Source organism: Salvia hispanica, chromosome 5, assembly GCF_029641045.1.
Source record: "Salvia hispanica isolate PSC_SH4W2 chromosome 5, Shi_PSC_v1, whole genome shotgun sequence".
Classification (NCBI taxonomy): Eukaryota; Viridiplantae; Streptophyta; class Magnoliopsida; order Lamiales; family Lamiaceae; genus Salvia; species Salvia hispanica.
In genome coordinates this window covers 12303687-12313838 of record NC_142696.1, presented here as the reverse complement: position 1 = coordinate 12313838, position 10152 = coordinate 12303687, and positions in this window count along the sequence as shown.

The following is a 10152-nucleotide window of genomic DNA, read 5'->3' as shown; positions in this document are numbered from 1 at the left end:
TATTTATTGGATTATATGTACTTTTTCCATGAATCATTAGAATTTCAAATGCTTAATAATGATCCGGAATAAATTTTAAGATACTCCATCCGTCCTATAATAAAAATCACATTTTAATTTACCATAAATGATAAGTAGGTCTCACATTCCAATAACATACTTCACTCATGTTTTATTATAAAATCAATATAAAAAAGTGGGCCTCATATTCCACTAACTTTTTCTACCCACTATTCTTTATATTTCTTAAAATTCGTGTTCACAACAAGTGTGACTCTTATTGTGGGACAAAGGGAGTAGATGTCAAGATAACTTTCCTAAACTAATGTTTTGATGAATACTACTGAAGAGCGAAGGGGGAGCTTAGTATGTGTATTGCTGTGTAAAATGGAGCTTCCCCAGAGAATCCTCTAGACACTAGGTCTAGGAACTCAGAGAATCCTCGGGTTACCTGTCGTTGGACACACAATCACTTCCTTCTCTTTTCAAAACCATCAACCCGCTATGCTAAAAAGATTAGTACAGGGAAGTAGGGATCGAATCAGCAGAGACAGATGCGTAAGTAAACATGCTAAAAGACCTGGAAACTATTTTTGGCTGCTGCCACACAATTTTCTCAGGGTTGAGATTTAATTCCTAGACTGGGAAAATGAAATGCTCTATCCTAACAGCTAGATCTAGGCAGAGATAACAGAACATGCATAATAATGACCAAACGCGCTCGAAATTACTGCTAGACCGGGTAAACGGCTTCCTAAACTAACCTAGACACAGGAACGAACAGCATGTGGGGACCATTTCCCTAAACAACATAGTACGACGGAAAAGCTGCAGATTAACCAACTAAAGGACTAACTAGCAGCGACATCATCTTCTCTAACTTTTATCATGAAATATCAGATGAAAAATAGGAGCAAAGTAAGGATTGAAACATGGAAAACGAAATTAAACCGATTAACGCCATTAACTACCGAAACTAAAGCAGATCTATGATTACTAGACGAGGTAAACAAGTAAACATAATTTAAATATCACAACCATGCAAGCATGAACAGATCTACACGCTGGATGCTTCATCCACTCCGGATCCAAGCCATCCACAACAAACCAACACAATTTCCATCTCCGATCTTTACAGATTCAACTAGATTCAACCGATCAACTACAAATCTCCATGCAATTTAAACTCCACCTCACATCAATCAACAATATCCATCGAAAACAATTTGAAAATGCAACGATATCATAACCGAAACCAAAGTAGCAAATTCCATAGCAAAATAGCGCAATATCCAACGAGAATGTAACAAAACACGACCGAGCTTCGAACAACAAAGACTCGGGAAATCCAAAACGTAAACAGAAATCAAATAAGAGATTGTATCTTCGCCTCCCGTGGAGACGGTGTTACACAACGACGGATTTGAAACATGAACCCCTAAAATGATTCCCCTAAAGTGTGTGTAGAGAATGAGAAAACTGAGCTAGGAGCTGATGATGCAAAAGGAGAACTCTCTTCATGTTGGATGAGTGCTCTTATTTATAAGGGACGGAGCTTCTAGACTCTTCCTTATACTTCCCATTTGCCCTCCTTTTTGATGCTCTTTCGTCTAGTAAACTCTTCCCTTTTCTGCTCACTTCCTCCGCCAGCTTCTTTCTCCAGGTGATCCACTCTTTCTTCTTTGGGCTGGCAGTTTCTCTACACACCTGGCTTATAAAACCTTGTTAGACCCAGGAAATCACAGAATTTATCCCAAGACAAGCTATGAAATTAGCCTTACCAACTACCTTCGTTTCATTCAACATGTCCACATTTCATTTTTTAGTTTGTCTCACTCTAGATGTATACTTTTTATATTTGGAATTAAATCCCTCTCTCTCTCCTCTCTCTTCATTAAAATATTCAACTAATTTTTTCTCTCTACTTACTACATCTAACAACCCCTTCTAAAATCACGTGCCACTCAAGAATGTGGACATCTTGAGTGGGACGGAAATAGGCTTGTTTTTTGTTCACTTCAATCAGAATTCCAATCCGAACTCAAACATGGATTCGAGGGAGTATCTACTTGAAACAACCTAGAAGCAATGTAGTTCGCAGCAATAAATATATTCCCTCCATTCACATTTCACTATTTCATTACTCTCACATTCTACTCTCTCTGTCCAACATTAGCAGTTTCAGTTGAGTTGTGTGCAAATTTTAAGAAATGTAAATGAAAGTTAGTGTCGAAAGATAGTGCAATGTGGATCTCATTTTTATATACTCCCTCCGTCCCCCCAAAATAGAAACATTTGAAACGGTGCGAGTTTTAATCAAATTGGTAAAGTAAGAGAGATATAGAAAGAAAAGTATGTTGTGGAAAATGATCCCACCTCATTAGAGAGAAAGAAATTTCCTAAAAATGAAGGTTTCTATTTTTAGGGGACGGACCAAAAAGGAAAGAATTTCTATTTTTTAGGGACGGATGGAGTATTAATTTTATAATAAAATATGAGCATAATGAGGTTAGTGGAATATGAGGCCTATTACCATGTTTTGAAGATTCTAACTGAGACTCCTAATGTGAGATGGACTAAAATGAAAAATCGGGACTGCAAAAATGAAAACGGGTGAGTATTAAAAAAGTATACTCCCTCTGTCCCAAGATAAGCGAGTCATATTCCTTTTGGGATGTCCCACTGTAAATGAGTCATTTCCCTTTTTAGCAAAAAATCATTTCTCTTACTTTATTCTCCACCTACTTTATTTTCTTTTTACTTCTCTACTTTTCCCTCTCTCATACTTTACTCTCTCTACTTTAACTCTTTAAATATTAATTCTTTAAAGTCCGTGTCCAAAAGAAATATTTCACTTATTGTAGGACGGAGGGAGCATAGAAATGGATCACTTAAACCATTACTTTATTCTCATTCACTTTATTTCACAAAATCAAATAATTTCATAAATTTCATGATATATCAAAGTGAGTTATTTAATTATGAACGAAGAAAGTAAGATTTTGAAAAATCAAAGTGAGTTATTTAATCATGAATGAAGAAAGTAAGATTTTGAAAGCCAAAGAAATCCTTTTATTGATTTAAGCATACTTCTAGATTATGGAATATATGCTTTGATTAGCGCTACCGCCAAACCTTGGGAACGTACACAACGTCTTTCATGTGTCGCAGTTGCGAAAGTACGTGTTCGACCCGAAACACGTGATTCACTATGAAGAAGTTGCTTTGAATCCGGATTTTGAGTTACGAGGAGCGACCCCAGATGATCTTGGACCGGAAGGTTCAAATCTTGAGGAACAAATCTATTGCCAGCGTAAAAGTACTTTGGAGAAACCACGAATACGAGGAAGCCATGTGGGAGCTCGAGGATAAGATGATGGAACTGTACCCGGAACTCTTTCCATAAAGGTACCAAATTTCGGGACGAAATTTCTTTTAAGAGTGGTAGGATGTCACATCCCACTTTTCGAACCCTAATTTTCGAGATATAAAATTTTTGCATTAAATGCTTTTAATGCTATGAATATGTGGATTAAATGATGAGTGATTTAATTGCATGTATCGTTGTGACCTAATTGCGATTTGGAGTTGAGATTGAGTTGAATGGTCAAACTTGTGATTTGTGACGTGGCTATTGAATAGTCAACAATGATGAAAATGTGACGTGGCCGTGGAATGGTCAAAGTCGTTGGAAAAAATGACGTGGAGGTGAAATTAGAATGGTGGAATTGTGATGTGACTATGAATATCTTGATGCGGGGTGAAATAATATCGTGGCGAATTATTTTCCTAAGGGATGAGTGAGATTAAATAGGATCACTATTTATTTAATTAGGATTTTCGACCCCTCCTATTTATTGGAAAGGAATTCCATTTTTTTTTCTTGGATTTAATTATTGCTTGGGATAATTATTTAAATTAAATCCAAAGTCCGATCATTCCTTATTTATTTGGTGAAATTTTCGGCCCCTATGTTTGTTTCTAGGGTGATTTTCGAAAATCCCCTATTTTATGGGAGAAGGGATTTTATTATTATATTATTTGATCCCTTATTTATTCTCTTCCATAAATAAATTCAAATATCCTAGCATATCTTGCCATATCTAAGAAGATCTTGCCATATCCGATTTTAATTAGGAAATTATTTAAATTCCTTGTGGGAGAGGAATAAAAACCGCCACTTCCTATTTTATTTGGGAGGATTTATTAATTTTATTCTGCTCCGTGATATTTTATTCTACTCCGTGGAATATCCAATTAAATCATGTGCTAATTAAATAGCATATAAATTTGAACTCCCTATTTCTCTCTACCTAATTCACGTTAACTTCTCCAATCAAATCTTCCCAAATCTTTTATTTATTTATTTGGGGATTTAATTATTGCACTCTATAAATAAGAGAGAAGACCTAAACCCTAGATCAAGAAAAACCGCCCCCCCTACCTTACGCCGATCTCTCCCTCTCTCCCCACTCTCTCAAAATTTTCTTCTACTTTTCCTCATTATTTCTTCATCTTGTGAAAATAATTGAAGTTGAAATTCAAGAATTTGTTGAAGAATCAAGATCCTACTTTGTTTCTACCGTTCATTCTATCGAAAAGGTATTTTTATTTTGGTCTTTTCTTCCTCTACCGATCAATCAGTGTTCTTGAGTCCACATGCATTTAGATTGAGTGAAGGGGAAATTAATTGATGAATTTGGGATGTATAAGTGTGTGTGTGTGTGTGTGCATGCCTCGGTATGCGTGCACGTGTGTTGTGTGTGAAAAACACTCATGCGTGACACGATTTGATGATAGATCTGGAGTTGTTGTGCGAATAAAAGCGATATGATAATCGTACTTTGATTTTGAAAGGTGATATTAAACCTAATCGATGGGAAAAAGGAAAACGTTGGGAACATGCATGATTTTGATCAATGATTGAGACTTACTTGTGATATACATAAATTAAAGGTGATGGGAGAACTTAAGTTCATCGCTCACGATATGCAAGTTATGACGATGGAGGACATCGATATAATCTTAGGGATGGACTGGCTGACTACAAATTTTGCGACGATTCGTTGTAAGGAGAGGCAGATATCTCTACAAGCTCCGGGAAAGGAACTCATCGTGTATCATGGAATCTCGATGAACCGACGAACCGCGATAATCTCGGCGCTGCAAGCTACCGCGAAGATGAAAAAGGGACGACCTGCCTATCTCATCTATTTTCACGGCAATGAGAAGGATGAAAGAAAAGTGGAAGACGTCGCCGTTGTATGAGAACTTCCAGACGTTTTTTCCCGAAGTGTTACCTGGACCGCTGCCAGATCGACATTTGGAGTTCACGATCGACCTCGAGCCGGGAGCCGCACCCGTATCCAAAGCACCATATCGAATGACGCCTAAAGAGTTGGAGGAACTCAAGATACAACTCCGGGAGCTCATGGACCTAGGTTTCGTTAGGTCTAGTGTCTCACCGTGGGGCGCACCGGTACTTTTTGTGAAGAAGAAGGATGGGTCGATGAGGATGTTTATCGATTATAGAGAATTGAACAAATTGACCCTCAAGAACAAGTATCCACTGCTGAGGATCGATGACTTGTTTGATCAACTTCGAGGAGCCGGTGTGTTTTCAAAGATGGACTTGAGGTCCGGATATCATCAGCTAAGAGTTCGAAGGGGGGATATACCCAAGACTGCGTTTCGCACAAGATATGGACACTACGAGTTTGTTGTGATGCCGTTCGGTCTAACAAATGCCCCAGCGGTATTCATGGATTTGATGAATCGGGTATTCCACCCGTACTTGGATAAATTCGTCTTGGTGTTCATCGACGACGTTCTAGTCTACTCGAAGAACGAGAAGGAGCAAGAGGAGCATCTACGAATCGCTTTGGAGACCTTGAGAAACAAGAAGCTATACGCCAAATTCAGCAAGTGTGAATTTTGGCTGAAAGAAGTGAATTTTCTTGGACACATTGTATCGGCGGAAGGAATCAGAGTGGACCCCGCCAAAGTTGTAGCCGTGCAACGATGGAAGTTACCATCGATGCCAAACGAGATTCGGAGTTTCCTAGGCTTGGCAGGATACTACCGAAGGTTCATACAAGGGTTCTCCAAGATAGCGAGACCAATGACCCAACAACTTAAGAAAGGAGTCAAGGTGAATTGAACCCCGGAGTGTGAAGCAAACTTTCAACTTTTGAAGGAGAAATTGACTACAGCGCCGGTGTTAGCCGTGCCCGAATCTGGAGTGAACTACGTAGTCTACACCGATGCTTCGAAGGTTGGACTAGGATGCGTGTTGATGTAAAACAACAAGGTGATCGCATATGCATCACGACAATTGAGACCATACGAGTTGAACTACCCAACACACGATTTGGAGTTAGCAGCAGTGGTGCATGCCCTAAAGATTTGGAGGCATCATCTCTACGGAATTCAATGCAAAATCTTTACGGACCACAAGAGCTTGAAATATTTCTTCGAGCAGAAGGACTTGAACATGCGGCAACGAAGATGGCTCGAACTAGTGAAGGACTACGATTGTGGCATTAACTACCACCCGGCAAGGCAAATGTAGTGGCAGATGCTTTGAGCCGTAAAGACCATTCGCATCTAGCTTTCCTGACAGAAGAGGAAAGTTTGATACGAGAGTTTAGTAAGTTGCAACTGGAAGTAATAAGAGCACCTAAAACGGTGGAAGGACGAATCGCCACCTTAGTGGTGGAGCCAGATTTGAAAACGAGAATCGTTCCAGCGCAACGAATGGATGCGAAACTCGAAGAGATTCGAGTGGAAGTGAGAACGGGCAAATCAGGAAATTTTAGTGAGGAGTCCGATAATGCCCTCATCTTTGAAGGAAGACTGTACGTGCCCAACAACGAGGAACTCAAGAACGAGATCATGAGTGAAGCTCATGAGACTCCATACACTGCTCACCCTGGAAGCACGTAAATGTACCAAGACTTGAAGAAGTCCTTTTGGTGGAATGAAATGAAGAAGGATATCGCGACATTTGTGGAGCGTTGCTTAGCCTGCCAATAGGTGAAGGCCTTACACCAACGACCGTATGGAAAGCTACAACCGTTGGAAATACCCGAGTGGAAATGGGAGCACATCCCCATGGATTTCGTGACAGCCTTGCCAAAGACCCTAAAAGGGAACACTGCCATTTGGGTGATTGTAGACCGACTCACCCAATGTGCGCACTTCATACCGATTCCTATAACTCATGGATCGGATAAACTAGCTCGGATTTACATACGAGAAATCGTGCGATTGCATGGAGAACCAGTGACGATTACGTCTGATCGTGACCCGAAGTTCACATCAAAATTTTGGATTAGTCTACAGCGCGAGCTTGGAACACGATTGAACTTTAGCACGGCATTTCACCCGCAGTCCGATGGACAATCCGAGAGGACGATACAAACTCTCGAGGATATGCTAAGAGCCGTGGTGCTCGACCGAGGTGGAAGTTGGGAGACCGCATTACCTCTAATCGAATTCGCTTACAACAACTGTTTCCAAGCAACGATTAACATGGCACCGTATGAAGCACTATACGAAAGAAAATGTAGATCACCGCTCTACTGGGATGAAGTTGGTGAGCGAAGGATACTTGAACCCGATGCAGTCGAAGAGATGATTGAAATTGTACGACGAATTCGTGTGAGAATGAAGGAAGCACAGGACAAACAAAAGTCTTACGCTGACGTCCGACGGACCGACTTACAATTCCAAGCCGGCGACAAGGTTTTCTCAAGGTATCCCCGTCGAAAGGGATAACGCGTTTTGGTGTTAAAGGAAAGTTGAAACCGCGTTTTATCGGTCCTTATGAAATTCTCGAAGAAGTAGGACCCGTAGCCTATCGATTAGCGCTACCGCCAAACCTTGGGAACGTACACAACGTCTTTCATGTGTCGCAGTTACGAAAGTACGTGTTCGACCCGAAACACGTGATTCACTACGAAGAAGTTGCTTTGAATCCGGATTTTGAGTTACGAGGAGCGACCCCAGATGATCTTGGACCGGAAGGTTCAAATCTTGAGGAACAAATCTATTGCCTGCATAAAAGTACTTTGGATAAACCACGAATACGAGGAAGCCATGTGGGAGCTCGAGGATAAGATGATGGAACTGTACCCGGAACTCTTTCCATAAAGGTACCAAATTTCGGGACGAAATTTCTTTTAAGAATGGTAGGATGTCACATCCCACTTTTCGAACCCTAATTTTCGAGATATAAAATTTTTGCATTAAATGCTTTTAATGCTATGAATATGTGGATTAAATGGTGAGTGATTTAATTGCATGTATCGTTGTGACCTAATTGCGATTTGGAGTTGAGATTGAGTTGAATGGTCAAACTTGTGATTTGTGACGTGGCTATTGAATAGTCAACAATGTGGAAAATGTGACGTGGCCGTGGAATGGGCAAAGTCGTTGGAAAATATGACGTGAAGGTGAAATTAGAATGGTGGAATTGTGATGTGACTATGTGAATATCTTGATGCGGGGTGAAATAATATCGTGGCAAATTATTTTCCTAAGGGATGAGTGAGATTAAATAGGATCACTATTTATTTAATTGGGATTTTCGACCCCTCCTATTTATTGGAAAGGAATTCCATTTTTTTTTTCTTGGATTTAATTATTGCTTGGGATAATTATTTAAATTAAATCCAAAGTCCGATCATTCCTTATTTATGTGGTGAAATTTTTGGCCCCTATGTTTGTTTCTAGGGTGATTTTCGAAAATCCCCTATTTTATGGGAGAAGGGATTTTATTATTATATTATTTGATCCCTTATTTATTCTCTTCCATAAATAAATTCAAATATCCTAGCATATCTTGCCATATCTAAGAAGATCTGGCCATATCCTATTTTAATTAGGAAATTATTTAAATTCCTTGTGGGAGAGGAATAAAAACCGCCACTTCCTATTTTATTTGGGAGGATTTATTAATTTTATTCTGCTCCGTGATATTTTATTCTACTCCATGGAATATCCAATTAAATCATGTGCTAATTAAATAGCATATAAATTTGAACTCCCTATTTCTCTCTACCCAATTCACGTTAACTTCTCCAATCAAATCTTCCCAAATCTTTTATTTATTTATTTGGGGATTTAATTATTGCACTCTATAAATAAGAGAGAAGACCTAAACCCTAGATCAAGAAACCCCCCCCCCCCCCCCACTACCTCACGCCGATCTCTCCCTCTCTCCCCACTCTCTCAAAATTTTCTTCTACTTTTCCCCATTATTTCTTCATCTTGTGAAAATAATTGAAGTTGAAATTCAAGAATTTGTTGAAGAATCAAGATCTTACTTTGTTTCTTTCGTTCATTCTATTGAAAAGGTATTTTTATTTTGGTCTTTTCTTCCTCTACCAATCAATCGGTGTTCTTGAGTCCACATGCATTTAGATTGAGTGAAGGGGAAATTAATTGATGAATTTGGGATGTATAAGTGTGTGTGTGTGTGTGCATGCCTCGGTATATGTGCACGTGTGTTGTTTGTGAAAAACACTCATGCGTGACACGATTTGATGATAGATCTGGAGTTGTTGTGCGAATAAAAGCGATATGATAATCGTACTTTGATTTTGAATGGTGATATTAAACCTAATCGATGGGAAAAAGGGAAACGTTGGGAACATGCATGATTTTGATCAATGATTGAGACTTACTTGTGATATACATAAATTAAAGGTGATGGGAGAACATAAGTTAATCGCTCACGATATGCAAGTTATGACGATGGAGCATATCGATATAATCTTAGGGATGGACTGGCTGACTACAAATTTAGCGACGATTCGTTGTAAGGAGAGGCAGATATCTCTACAAGCTCCGGGAAAGGAACTCATCGTGTATCATGGAATCTCGATGAACCGACGAACCGCGATAATCTCGGCGCTGCAAGCTACCGCGAAGATGAAAAAGGGACGACCTGCCTATCTCGTCTATTTTCACGGCAATGAGAAGGATGAAAGAAAAGTGGAAGACGTCGCCGTTGTATGAGAACTTCTAGACGTTTTTTCCCGAAGTGTTACCTGGACCGCCGCCAGATCGACATTTGGAGTTCACGATCGAACTCGAGCCGGGAGCCGCACCCGTATCCAAAGCACCATATCGAATGACGCCTAAAGA